At 38.3% G+C, this 15,574-nt stretch overlaps 1 protein-coding gene across 2 annotated transcripts in view; it reads left to right on the forward strand.

The window, feature by feature from the left end:
• The first annotated feature begins 1,817 nt into the window (after window positions 1-1,817).
• LOC150084678 (uncharacterized) overlaps window positions 1,818-15,574 on the forward strand; it is a 139,702-nt gene continuing 125,945 nt past the window's right edge. For both annotated transcript variants that reach the window (XR_016547114.1, XM_090376551.1), the window contains exon 1: window positions 1,818-1,953. The gene's annotated coding sequence lies outside the window, so the exon portion shown is untranslated. The remainder of the gene's footprint in view (window positions 1,954-15,574) is intronic.

A 15,574-nucleotide genomic window follows, 5' to 3' on the forward strand; every position in this document is an offset into this window, starting at 1 on the left:
CTTAGCACCATGTTTTGTTCGTAGTGAACTGTCCAAGTCAATATCTCTCATATTGTGGAATTATCTGGGTTGTCACTATTGCAACACCAGGGTACCTGCCCACCCACCGATGAGTAAGTCAAGCTTCGAACCGGTGCCGTCTGGGTGGTGGCCGCCGAGAATAAGTAACATTAGTCTTCTCCACTGGTGAAGCGTTACTTATTCAAATCGGTGCAATATCTCGGCAACTCGTTGTGAAGGTTGATTCACAATATGAGAAAAACAATTAAAACGATGCCAATTATCGTCTTGGGCAGTTCACTACGAACAAAACATGGTGCAAAGGCACTAAAAGATAAACCATGTGACCTGTGACCTGCACACTCTGGTCAAAACAGCCAATGCACAAAAATATCCAAAACAAGAACAACCGCAATACATTTATATCTTTTTACTAGCATAATTGTTTTCCATTAATTAAGAAACGAAGTTTAAAATTTCTACAAATATAAATTCAATTAAATTCCCTTACTAAATGCCACACAAAGGCACAACTCAGTGTTCAAGTGTATTTTCATAGCATAACAATTTGCATAGTGTGTGTGTGTGTGTGCGCGCGCGCGCACGCTTTTCCGTTAGTGAGCCAATTCACATGATAAAATCGTACACAGTCACTATTACATAATGATTGTGTACGATTTTACCAAATTTATTTATTTACTGATTGCCTTTTACCATTTCATATATCGATTGCAAGTATTATAAGTCTCTTGATTACCGCGATCGACTCGCTAACAACTAAGGGCAGAGACATGCTTCTACTAAATTAACAACGGGATCGCTATAACATTATTCACAAACGTATCAAGTTTATATGGATATAAGTGATCGCTGAAACAAACTGTTCAAAGCGCATAATTAATCGTTAAGGCAATTAATTAAGTGTCTTAACAAAGGGCCTGGGCTAGCCCACTGATCAGCTGAATGAGCTGCTTTCATCCATTCTGATATTCATTATTCCATCGAATAGAATCAGCTTCGGATGGAGGTAAAAACTTCTACTGGAATTCGAGCTATCACTGCTATCGAATCATTTACTTACAAATAAGATTAAACAGAGTTGAGCTGTTAAGTACAAAAAGGCGTTATTACCCTTTCTAAAATATGTTGAAAGGTTTTTAGCGCAAGTGTCTAACAAAAAAAAAAAAAGGAACACCATTTCCCAAGCGCCTCTCTTTTTTTTTTTTTATTCAGCTGTTTTTCTATGAGATTATCATTATTTTTATTTATATATTTTTTCTTGTTCCTTAAGTACCACAGAGAGTGCCATTTTTAGATAACGATGCGGAACCAGCGAGGGGAACCCTGAGGTTGGTAACCAGTAATGAAGATGGTGATGGCTGAGAATGGAGAAGTAGGAGAGTGGACATTGATTGGTGGGATCATTACAAACAGTGGTTATGTTTTGTCTGGAACAGATGCAAGGGCAATCACCTATTAAGTGGTATAGCCTGCGCAGACGTGATTCGCCATATGCTCTTGTTACTTCCGGTATTAATTTTTCCCCATCCTGAACATTTTCTATTTTATTCTCCTTCCCAGTGTGCTGTTCCCTTTCACTCCCAGGATTTTTTGTGCCATGCCTTCTGTTTCTGTGATATGCCGGCCACGTGACTCTCCTACCCCCTGCTGTGCAAGAACCAACACTTGGCCCGATGTCACAACTTGTTAGCTTTTGCCCCTACACGGGCATCACATTTCCCAGCGTCCGACCTGAGCGTCTGCCTGTAAGATCACCTCGTACTCTGAACTTCCGAGCCACCCCACATCCTGCGGTGTGGATCGGCAGTAGCGAGTATGTTGCAGAGTGAAACAAACGTTATCGTCCATCAGCCCGCTTGTAAAGGACAGTAACGGTTTATATGACTTCTAAGGGGAGGGACTGCAGAAGCTCATTATCAGCCATAATCGGAGGTGAGTAGCCGTATTTGATATACAAATATCTTCGCATATTCTGCTGGAGCACAATTCCTTTCTTTTCTTCTCTTATTCCTCTTTAAAAACAGCTTTATTTATTATTTTTTTTATTTGTTTTCTCTTTTGAAACAGTCTTATTTGAAATTTATACTATAAGCAAACTTTTTAAATCGTCAACTGTAATGAAAAATGCGTGATACTCTGTTTTGTGTATGACTATCAAGCGTAGAGAAAAATTGACTAGGCTAATAGGCTTTCCTTTTGCTAATCCAATCCTCACTGATCGCACAAAGCCTTATCGAAGGCACGCCGAAAACTGTCTGGTGTAAACAGCTGATAAATATTTCTCAGAACTAAAAGATATGACTGGTTCTGTTTCACCTCAAGCAGCATATTCTTTGACATGTTTCAATGCTTTAGCTTAATTATAGCAAATCAGATACAACTTCAGTTATTCCTCAAGCACATTCATTTGTGGAGGGAGGCCGCCGTAGACGAGTGGTCAACTGCGGGAGTGCTTTTAGTGACCGTGGTTCAAGCTTGCATGACTACTAAATACGGTGCTGTTTCTTGTATTCTCTCTGTCCTCTGATGTGGTCGTACCGGAGTATAAACAGAAAATTTATTTATATGAAAAAAGGCGAGTTATATACAGTCGGAAGAGAATAATAAAGACGTGAAGCACCAGAATGTAAATTCTGTAACCGATGCTCAATAGTTACGAAGACTTAATTGTGTGCTACAGAGCACTGGCAGGCTCGAGAACTGGCCACCTACAGCTTTTACATTTGTTGCACGCCGTTCGCATATCGCCAGGCAAAGAGATACTTTATCCCCATTGGACCATGCGTAATGGAGGTATTTCAATTACTAAGTGCAGTGACCTGACCTACATTACTTCCATTATATACCATGCGAGTCTCCAGGGATTCGAGCGAAGAATACGTTCCCTATCACAAGATGTTACTCTGTTTACTGACAAGACCACGGCTTTTCGCTGCTTTTTGCAACTTTTCACTTGGCCTATAGTATTTCGTTTGTAGGATGTAAACCACTGCATCAAAAGGAAGTTAAGACGACACAGAGTGTGATGTCTAAAATTAGAAACTCCGCCAGTCGATAGAATAACTGGCGATACTGTGAGGTTAAGAAAGCGCGCCATAGTAAACGACCCGAAGAATATGACGAAGCGAGCTGACTAACTTCCATACTTTTCTATCGCTGGGGAATTTTTATTGAAGGCAATACCGTTTACAGCGAGACTAGGGAAGAAAAAGAAAAGAATGGAAGAAAAATACTGCGAAAACTTGGTAATCGGTGGAATTGGTGATTCCAACTGACTTTCTCAAGATGTGAAAGCTGAACAATGCATGGCGATGAGAACGACATTTGGCTCTCCCCTTAATGCAAGGGCTAAGAAACGAGACATAAGCAAAATACTGTATTTACTAGCACGGGAAATTATATTATGCTCACTCGCACAACTTTACGAAGAAAGAAACAGTTGTTGCTGTTTGTCAAAGAATCTTAGGTATGATAAAAATGGACAATTACTTAAGAAAAGTATTCACTTTCGAATGAAATGATGAAAGATGCAACTGAAGACAATTATTATTGTCTTCAGCTGCATATAATTATACAAAAGAGGAGTGGTGATAAAGGAAAATGTAGATGCAGTGTTCTTTGTTCATGAGTTCTTTGTTGGATCACGATTTAGAGGTCGTACAAGCAGCAGGGGGACGTTAGGTCCAAAGTATCATTCAACTAAAATTGTAAATATTTTCTACATCTCGGTTTTTATTTTTGCCCATCGTGTTTAGCTTCTTTTAGATATTTAATGCGTCTTTCTCGTCCGCTTTTAAGTGCAAGAACTGCGGTTTGCCACAGATGGAACGCTTCAGACCTTCTCCGTTAAAAATCTGCAGTCGCTTAACCCGACTTATCGGTTCACGTCTTGAAAGAAACCAGCAGCACAAGAGTCGACGCCGTTATTAAGCCGGCGGGACCCTTAACATTAATGACAGAAATCTGTCACTCTAGCTAGTCAGTTATTACTTCGGTGATTTGGAAAGAGTGGGGGGAAAGAAAAGTGGTCAGGCCATCCTTCTCACTATAGCACTGATTCAATCTGAAAGAGTTATGAGATGTGATTTGTAATAGAGAACATTTAGAAATTTCCCATTGTTTTGTTCAATTGGAATCAATCTCGACCGAACTAGTAATGTTTCTTTATTTCTTTTGTTTTAGCTGAGTGATTTGAGTCCTGCAATATATTTGTAGCATGAATCTATGTAATTTTTAAATCAAGACATTCGTTTGGCAGCTGTAGAGTTGCAATTCTACGAAAAAAGGGAACTGGAATGCGTATTTTGTGGTGGACACAAAAATTTTCGTAGGTGAAGACTTAAGTGTGTAGTACACAATTAAGTCTTCACCTACGAAGGGCTGCAAAACTAAGAATAAAATAAAGCACATTCTAAACTCGATTTACGCATTATAATAACGATGGAATAAAACTTATTATTCTTCGGAACATTAAAAAGACTCGAATGTACAAAACAAACCTAAAGATCTGAATGCATTTAATTTTAGCTCCAATTTTGAATGAAACAGCGATTGTACATATATACTTTGCATTGTGGTTTGCTCAAGTAGCAGCATAATACAAAGCACACAACAGCGTTTTATTGCAAATTCAGCCATTGTCACCACAATTTTGTTATATACGCGAGAAATTATGGTGTTCACAGTGATGAGTGAACCAAGCTACCGCAGCGCAGTTAAACGCAATTGCAACGTAAGGCGTCTCTCCTGCAGAAATTCACCGCCGCATGGAAAAGGCATACGTCGACAACTGTATACCACGCCCACGAGTGTGCGAATGGCAAATCTTTCGATTTTCCATTCGCACACTCGTGGAGTCACAGATTCATAAAAAAAAAAGGAAGAAAACCTGTGAAGGACGACCCTCGCCCGGAACAAGCTTACACAGTTGTCAGAGAAGAAAATGTTCTCTTGGCAGACAACATCGTCAGAGCGGATCGGTTTAGAAGTCAGATTTACTGAGGTGCAGTGGCGCGGTTTCTCCAGGGTCACAGGGTACCTAGAAACGCAATTGTCGTTGACCCAGGATCCCCGCGACCTTATTTTTAGGGCTTCCAAAAATATGCCCGCCAGAGCTCCAGACTACCTAAGTCTGGCACTGGGTATATGACAGTTAATGATGTAGTTAGGGAGCTGGATAGTGGTCAAGAAACTGCCCAGTGCTCAGAATGGACCGAAGCACACCAGAACGATATTCTGGCTCTTTATACGTATCTGTCATGTTTCAATTCTACCAAGTGATGCACACCCGATTCGAGCCTCAAAACAGAAAAACCAAGTGCAAACTACTCTGGTTAAAAAGGACATTGTATTATTAGGAGACTCCATTGTCAGGGAAACGGGGAATATTTTTTGTAATAAAGATAGGTGGAGGAGAACCAGGGTATGTCTGCCGGGAGCAACTATTGATGATGTCACCAACAGACTGTCAGATTTTAAAGGGGGTAAAGAAAATATTATTATTCATGTGGGGACAAACGATATTAAACGTACACGATCTGACGATTTGTTGGAAAAATACAGGACCATGCTGAGGAAATGTCGCGAGCTAGGCCATAATGTCTATGTGTCTGCAATTCTGCCCAGACACGATAGGAGGGATTATATGTTAAGAGCCTTGTGGATTAACTCAAGACTTGAAGGAATCTGCAAGGCTTTAGGGGGTAAATTTCTATCAGCATGGCCCACACTTGTAGGTAGAAGGAATTTGTTTTGTAGAGACGGGATACACTTAAACAAAGGTGGTGCAAAAGTTTTTGCCAGTATTATTGAGGATACCTTAAAGGTTCAGGGAAACTGCTAGTTAGGGGGGATGTGGGTAATACTGACACGCGTTTATCTGATAATATTGGTCAAAGTAACTCTTGCACATACCTCAAGAGTTCTTATCTGTTACCCCAACTGGACGTATTATCTAGATGTTCTGGGGGCACAAACGTTTCACGTGGGCGGGTAGCTAATGCCAGGGAAGAGAGCCTAAAAAACTTCAAGGGTTGTGTTAGGGTTGTTAAATATACAAGAACAGTAAATCTTAATTGTTTATACAGTAACGTTAGAAGTGTCGTCAATAAAATGAGCGAATTCGAACTGCTGGTTAAAACAAGTAACGCAGACATAATAGGGCTTACAGAGACGTGGTGCCACCCGGAAATTGGGGATGATGAGTTTCAGTACGGCTTGTATAATGTATTTAGGAAGGATAGGTTAGATAGAAGGGGTGGTGGGGTAATGCTTCTTATCAGAAGCAGCCTGAGTGCGACGATAGCTTTCCCGGATTCAGACGTCTCACATGCTAGTATAGAGTCTGTATGGTGTGAGATAGTTGGAAACAAAGGTATAATGCGAGTAGGAGTAATCTACAGACCAGGTGATTGTGAAGATTATGACAAAAGCCTCTACATGCAAATGGAATGGGCAAGTAAGCGTCAATGCCTTATTATGGGTGATTTCAATCTGCCTGTAATTGATTGGAGTAAATGGGAAGGAAACTCGACATGGGGAACAAAATTTTTAAATCACCTCGATGACTGTTATTTGTATCAACATGTCAGGGAAAGTACTAGAGAAAAGAATATCCTAGACCTCATCATCACTCATGAATCAGATGACATAACAGGGATGACAGTAGAGGAACCAGTAGCAGGAAGTGATCACGGAGTTCTACGGTGGATGATGACGAGAGAGGTAGCAGAAGTAAAAGGCAAAGGAATGGGTTTTAATTTCAGAAAAGGAAATTACGATGCCTTAAGGTACTACATGGCCTCTATTAACTGGGTAGATATCGCGCAGAGAATGAATACAATTGAACTGTGGTACGCTTTTAAAACATTAATCACAGATGCCTTGAATGCGTATATACCATTAAAAAAATACTCCACGAGGAGGGTTCCAAGTTGGATGACTAGTGAAGTTGCCGCATTACTTGAGCAGAAAAAGGTGGCATGGAAAGGTTACAGAACAATAAAAAGTACTGAAGCCTATAACAGCTACAAGGTGATGTGTAATAGAGCCACAGAAAAGGTTCGACAGGCAAAGGCAGTTTATGAGAAATCACTAGCAAACAGAGCAAAGAGGGGGGATAAAGAATTCTTCACATATATAAATGCCAAGAAGAGCAGGACAAACCAGATCGGACCTTTATGTAAGGGAAAGGGGATAGTAATAAATACACCAGCTGCCGTTGCAGATGAACTCAACAGTTATTTTGCATCAATATTTACAAATGAAAAGCCTTTTGTGGCAAAGGGAAATTGTGGGAGCGAAGTTAAAAAATATGTAATTAATGATATTGAAATTTCGCAAGATTATTTAATGAAAAAACTTTCGAGCCTACAGACCAGTAAGGCTCCTGGAGTTGATGGAATATACCCTATAATCTTAAGAGAGGCAGCAAGCGAGTGCATTGAACCATTGAGGCTAATTATGCGAGCATCATTAGACTCTGGGGAGATTCCCTTGGATTGGAAAAGTGCAAATGTATCTCCCATACATAAGGGTGGCTCTAAAAGTGAAGTTGGAAATTATCGACCTGTCAGTCTGACTTCAGTAGTAGGGAAAATCATGGAGGCAATGATCAAGGGTGGAATTCAGGATCATTTGGATCGAATTGAAATTCTCAAGGATACTCAGCATGGTTTCGTAAAGGGAAAATCATGTTTAACAAATCTGGTTCGCTATTTCGAAAGGGTCACTCACGAGCTGGATTTAGGGAATAATTTCGACATTGTTTATTTAGATTTCAGCAAAGCTTTTGACTCAGTCCCACATGAGCGGTTGCTTTATAAGCTGGAACAGGTTGGAATTACTGGGAAAATCCTTAGATGGATAGAAGGATGGCTTCAGGGCAGGAGGCAGAGGGTTGTGATAAATGGCTATTCCTCAGATTGGGTTGATGTAAGAAGTGGGGTTCCCCAAGGATCAGTATTAGGACCACTGTTGTTTTTAATTTTCATAAACGACATTGATGAAGGGATAGAGGGCGTGATGTCTAAATTTGCAGATGATGTTAAAATTGGGAGAGTAGTTAATGATCACTGTCAAGCTGAGCTTCTTCAGAGAGACCTAGATAGACTTCAGGAATGGTCAGAAAAATGGCAGCTGTGCTTTAATCCAACAAAGTGTAAGGTATTACACCTGGGAAACAGTAATCCCAAAAAAACTTATTCACTTGGTGGAGTTCAACTAAAGCCAGTACTGGAGGAAAGGGACTTGGGTGTTACGATACGGTCAGACATGAAATTCTCTGAGCATTGTAAACAGGTTGCAAGGAAGGCCCATGGTGTCCTATCGATGATCTATCGAACTTTTGCAAGTAGAGATAGGGACGTGATAATCCCATTATATAAGGCTTATGTTAGACCACACTTGGAATACTGTGTTCAAGTATGGAGACCGCACCTGAAGAAAGACATCGAGCTTCTTGAAAGGGTGCAAAGAAGGGTAACTCGCCTGGTGAGATCGGCAAAAGGGCGTCCTTATGAAGAAAGACTTCGAATATGTGGGTTGCAGAGTTTGGAAACTAGACACCTTAGAGGAGATTTGATTGAGGTGTTTAAGGCTCTGAGAGGCATCAGTAAAATGAATGAGGACAAAATTTTCAAGATTATAAATGATGCTAGAACTAGGGGACATAAATTCAAGTTACGGGGGGAAATGTTTAGATTGGATTGCAGGAAGTTCTATTTTAGCCAGCGAGTTATAAATTACTGGAATAAGTTGCCTTCATGGGTGGTAGAGGCCGACAGTTTGGGGAAATTCAAAGGTCATCTGGATAGTACTTTCGGGTAAGGGAAGCACATAGGATGATAGGTTTAATTTCCTTTTTATTTATTAATTATTATTATTTAGTTATTTAATTATTATTATTATTTTTTTTTTTTGTTTTTATCATTGTTTTGTTCGGTTTTTTTTTTTTTTTTTTTTTTTTTGGCTGGTGCAGCATAAGCCATAGGCTTTCTTGCACCATGCGGCCGTTACTAATACTAATACTAATACTAATTTCGTAAAATTTTCTATTTCAAATCCTGTTGGGTCTATCTAAACCAACATCCATGACAGACTGCAATACAGGAAGATCTGAGTGATAACCTGAAATGTTTGCAAGTGAGATTGTTTTTGCAGCATCTAACGAGATATGATGAAGAACGAAATGACTTTCGGATCGTAGCGACTGTGGCGAGACAGTTGTTATTGCTATTTTGGTTTTTAGGAGCATTAGCAACTAAGGCCATATTGCTCCAGGCATATATGCGGTGGTCATTCCCTGACCTTTCCGCATCCTCCGTATTTGGTGGTCACGGGTTCGAACCCCGGTCTAATCAAGAAGCGTGTGCTACGCACTGCTGCTCCTGTCCACCTGGCTACGGAGGCGCCATGAGACACAGCGCAGGCAATTTGACCCAGTAAGTATATAACATAGCATGCAGTAAAAATATCACTATGGCTGAGGAAATGTAGACTTTTCGAACGTAGTGGGAAGATTATATTTCTACTCTTCGATTTAAGGAGTAATTGTTATGCTTTTCAACGATTACGCACGAATCTTCGCAGCGTGCCATCAGAAACAAGAAAACCAGACATTCGACTGATTTTGTTGCAAGACAGTGCGCGACCACACCTGTGCAACACATTGTGACCATCCGGAAACTTACTTGACTGCAGGTGAATGAGCATCCTCCGCGGAACCAGGCACATCCTTCTGTTTTCATGCTATTGAAAGAATGAAAAATGATGTGGTAAGACTGCCAGTCCACACGGACAATGAAGTGACTGCTTCAATTCGTGACGGAACATCAAACAACGCAGTGTTTCTTCATGAATTTAAGTATCCTTTACCATCAGGGTATCTTACAAATTGTATATAACCAAGAGAGAAGCTTTCATTGTACCAACAGGAACCAAAACGACTTTTATTAGCAGGATATAAACGAGTGGTGTGGGATGCAATAAATGCGTACACTGTGGTAGAGGTGTTTCGAAAAGTACTAGTTATTGGTAAATAAATACTTCTCGTTTTCATTTGATGTAAAACTGAAACTGAAAAACCCAAAAATCACACAATTTATTGTTTTCAGCGCCTGTGTGCAGAGAACTATAGCCAAGTATTATCAAGGCCAGTATGCCTGGTTTGCAAGGGAGAAAAGACTCTAGATAAACTTACGGAGAAAATGTCACATCTCTCCTTGAGACCTGCGAACTCAAACCAGAGTGAAAGGGCTGTCAGGAATTCCTCATGTTTGATGGAGCTCGAATCCAAATTCTTGAAAACGGGTGTCAAGTAACTAAGCCACTAGCTTGACACGGTGATCAGAAATGAAATAATGATATCTACCATCAGTATTTCATTTTTCAAATAATTGTTCAAAGCAGGGTGGCCATATTTTGAAAATTGGTAAGCTGGACAACTTGAAACGAAATGTATAGTACAGCATTTTTTCCTTCAAAAAGTAAAAGAAAAATATAAAATTAGAATTAAAATACATTTTTTTAATGAAACAATCAATCATAGTATTTATTTGTTATATGATTGTTGTTAATATGTAATTTGCCCTATATAAACTATAATATTATTTATAACAGTTATTTTAAAAATAGCGAGAAAGACTACTATTACTTTATATATACTGTATATATTTTTTAGATTTCGCTAGTTTTAAAATTTCTTCTCCTTCCGAAGATTTTAAAAAGTTTTTAAATTCTGAACAGGATATGTTATAATTTTCTTTCACCATAAGTTCGGCTTCTAAATTTCTAATAAAAGACGGTTTCTCTCTTTCCACCAAGCAGTTTTCATTAAGCTGAAAACTCTTTCTGATGAAGCATTTGAATGTGGAATGCTTAATATGGAGCTTACAATTTCAGACAAATTATTTGCCTCCGAAAATGTTGAGAAAAATTGCACCTATTCTTTAACAACACTCATATTCTTTTCTTCATTATTTAGTGATGAACAAAATGCCTTTAGACTTAAAATTTCTTCAAAAAGCAAATCTAAGTTAACATTTTTGATGTTGAATATTTCTACCAATTCTCGAACTGCATTAAATGTTGGTGGAAAAAAGATTTCTCAATTCTCATTTTTCTCTTGTTAATACGTCCGTTAGATTCCAATAAGAATTAATTAAAAATACGTAAAATCAATAAATTAACAGTTTTTCCTCTTTTATCGGGACAAATGATGGTATTATCGAGAAGCGGGACTTGAAGTTCTAAATCGGCACAGTTGGTCACCCTGATTCAAAGAGAACGTCCGATAAAGTTACATGAATGGATGGGTGAAATGGGATGGGTTTTTTTTTTTTTTTTGGCTGATGTTGTATAAGCTTGCTTGCTTTCTTGCATCATATGCCTTTACTAATGCTAATCTTCCAAAAACAAAACATAATTAGTTTTTACTTATTTTAATTTGTTTATTTCATTTATTTATGTTGTCTATTCCGAGACAATTCTGGGACTGATGAGGCTCTGTATTCAAGGCTAAAATCAATCCTTTGTTACTCACACAATTACTGGTTTCTATAATGCCACAAATAGAGCTCATACTCGTAGAGTACACAAACTTCGTTTTTCCTTGCTCCTTTTTCAATATTTTTGTGGGATATGTTAACTCAGGAACTGGCAGAGATACCGTAATGTAAAGTTTAATTTTTATATAAAATTTTCACAATATGGAGAGTTTTCGTCGTGGCTTTAACCCACGAAGAAAATTCTCCATTTAGAACAAGATTAAATGATAGAAAAATAATGTTATTTTTACTTTCGCAGCTATTTCTGTAGACTAATGACTCCTTCAAAAGTATCACGCCATTTTTAGTCGAATTCGTTTTCATTGTTTAGTTCGTAATTAACTTTATTACCATTTTATTTAATCTTACTCAGTTTTGTACAATTGAAGGATTACAATGATTTAGTTGAAAACAAAAACATATACAGTATTTCATATCATATTCTAGTTACAATAATTTGTATTGAGCGCTCCCTGGGGACAAAATATGGTTAGCGAAAACACCTGATCAATTACCATGGTAACTCCTGCTAAGCGCTAAAGGTTTATTGGCAGCTATTGGTTAAAAGTTTTCGTCTGCTTTTTTATTATATCGTGTACTGACTTGGTGATTTACGTAGTGCGTCTAGTTGCTTTTTAAGGTTAGATGGTTGTTATATAAAGATCAGATAATCTGTCGAAGAGCTTTTTATTCTAAAATGATTTTTTGAAACAGTGAACGACCTTATAGTTAACATGGTTGTGGTGCAAAGTATTTTGACTATAGTTACATCCAGTTCAGATAAGTTGTATAATATAATATTTTTAATCTGTGTTTAAGTGTCTTTCTAGTGAACTCATTATGAATGATAAATACTGTTTAGACAAAAAAGATAAAAAAAACAATTGGCCTTATTTCATGCTGTTTACTCTTGAGAATACCGTAGCTTTGATACTTTTATATGACGCGATTAATTTTAGCTACATTTTATAACAGACGCTGTAATTGCCATTGTGCATCAGAATATTCAGGTAAGCGTTTCTTTAATGATATTAGTAAATTATGAGATTGTAATAGTTATCTTTGTCTAGTCATTATAGGATTGTCCAAAATAATGTTAACTAAATATCATGTTCCATATTTGGGGAAAAAAATGATGTTTATTACGAAGGCTGTAATTTATAATTTTTTAAGGTAAACGGAACAGAAGATAGCTGATAAAAAAAAAAAAAAAAAAAATCGAGCATCTGACGAATTTTAAGACTATGTCGGATGTTTTCTAATTTGAAGTTTAATTTGTTTATCTATGTTATCTGAGGATCAGGCAGAGGCAGTGGAGTAGCAAAAGGCCCGTACTCCGCCTTGCCGGGATAATGCATTTATTAAAAAAAAAAAAAAAAAAGTCAGGCAAAATATAAAAATATATTACATTATTAAAGCTAAGAATATGCAACCCCCCCGCCCCAAGGAAAACAGAACTTGGTTAGTTCTGCAGGAATGGGACCTCGATTTTTCGTTACACCATTATTCAGAGGCTGAACTACCTCCGATTTATGCAGTTCTGTAAATTGAAGTAAACTACTTCAAATCTGTGTCATAGAAACCTCAGAAGTCTGAAAATCGTTAAACGTTAATAATAACGATACCTTAGTGAATGTTGAACTCATTTAATACGATGGTGCCAGGGACGGCTCAAGGATATGTGGTATCGTCGGCTACATTGACTGAAGGTCTCCCCCCCCAGTCCCGCCGATTCAGAGATTTTCATTTTTTAGAATGATCAATTTTACCAAATTGCGCCAAGATTTGGCGCCCCAAGGCCCACTGGACCTAACGATAAAGCCGGCTTTGCACGGTTCGCTAACTCTTTTGTAAACTATTTTCCCTCGGAGTTAAAATAAAATGTTGGGCTCTAGTGCAGTATGACCGCCGGATGTAAGTAAAGCGCGATTTATTAGATTTCCATAAATTGAGCATTTTTAAGGTTTTTTTTTTTTTTTACCTGTTAGGCGAGATATGCGAGTGACAAAATTTAAGTCTATTTTTTTCGAAACGCTCGGGGAAAAGAAACAAAATGTTCTTTGATGAAGACTGACACTCATGTGGAAAAAAAATTAAATAAATAAATAAAAATACCGAACTTGCCCCAGAAGTTATGGATTCGGCTGTTTTGTGGCATGGCTTTGGTTTAGCGAATTTCGAAACAAAATACAGTAGGACGTTAATTATCCCAACTAATGGAGGATTTATAATGAGTCAATTTTTAAAATTGATATTTCTTTATTATTATCATTATTATTTTTTTTTTTATGACGAATTTCTTCATTTCCGTATTACATATTTGGCCGCCAGTTTGACGCTATTAACACTTTCTTCAATCTTTCAATGATGACAGTTTTGTTATTGATGGAAAACACTATATATACTTTTACGATTTATAGACATTTTTACAACGCATTGGGCAGCGCGACACGACGCAGTTCACATGGACGCGATTATAAATAGTAGACTACTGTATAGTATTTCTTATGTCGTAAAGACTTTGAACGAACTGAATGAAAATATAAATTTAGCTATTCTTAATCAGGATACCAATTGCATTACTGTTAAGTTTTCTAAGTTGGGATTACGAGTTTCATGCAATTGGAATTCTGATAAACAAACACGCCATTAAATAAATTAGTATAATGGCAGACACTCGAAACATCACTTATTATATACGTTTTCAAAGACAGTTACATCACTCGTCTTGAAAAAAGATTTTGCTACTTGCTATTTCTAAGCGAAAGTAAATCCAGGCGTTTAATTATTGTAAGAATAAAATGAAATGAAATGCTTAGCTTATGTGAAATAATCGAATATATGCGTAGCTTATAAAGGGGATTGTCTGATCCACTTGCTTGATCGGTCACGTAATCTGCGTTTCGGGCAGTCGACGTCCTGCTGGAATTGCCTGAGCGATGGCGAAAGATCTATCACATAATGTAACTGATATTCTGCTCGATAAATTTATTCAAGTCTGCGTATTATTACAGTAAATGACGTAGCCCAGGCCTGACGTAGCCCAGTGGTCAGGAGCGAGAGTGCATAGCACGCGTTCCTTGAGTGGACCGGGGTTCAAGCCCGTGACCACTAAATACGATAAATATTTGTATTGACGATTTATTGTAAACTCTACTGACTTGGTTGTCGTGCCGGAGTATAAACAGAAAATTTATTTATTTATTTAAATGCGCCGCTTTAAATAAACCTCGAACTGCAAGGGCGGTTCAAATGTCTCACTACGGAATACTGGCGAATCTGACAATTTTCAACACCCGGCATTTTTGGGGATTCGTAAATATCGTAGAAAACAAAATGTCTTAAAAATACAAACTAATTGTACGGAAATATAGCAAGTTTTAAAGGTAAGAATATGCAATTTTTTTTCTCTGAAGGAGGCGTGCGGGGAATATCCAATCACTTTCGCTGGAGAGCCTTCGGATTTTACGCTACGCTGTTCACACTTTGAATATGCTTGGAAATAATGATCGCAGCGGGACAGACAACGACGTCTGTACAACAGACGTTGTACAGACGTCGTTGCGAAGTACGAACGGTAGTTGTTGTTGTTATTTGGTTTTTAGGGGCATTAGGAACTAAGGCCATATTGCTCCGGGATATGCGGTGGTCATTCCCTGACCTTTCCGCACATCCTCCGTAATTGGTGGTGACGGGCTCGAACCCCGGTCTAATCAAGAGGCGTGTGCTACATGCACTGCTGCTCCTTCCCACCTGCCTACGGAGGCGCAACGGTAGTTGTGCAGGGTGATTCTGAATTTGCACAAACCACATATCACTATTAATAAATAATGTATATATACACTGAGTGATCACTGAATTATGACCACCCTTATGAAAAGTAAATGCTACCCCGTGAGGTACGAGAGTGCGGAATTAGTCGACCTACGTAGCATAGATAAGGCGTCATTGGTTCAGTAGGTAGTAAAATTCCGAGCGTGATGGGTAAAAGTAAGGATTTATCGGACTTT

The sequence above is a fragment of the Mastigoproctus giganteus genome, chromosome 6, assembly GCF_048544385.1.
Source record: "Mastigoproctus giganteus isolate SK-2022 chromosome 6, ASM4854438v1, whole genome shotgun sequence".
NCBI classification, from domain to species: domain Eukaryota; kingdom Metazoa; phylum Arthropoda; class Arachnida; order Uropygi; family Thelyphonidae; genus Mastigoproctus; species Mastigoproctus giganteus.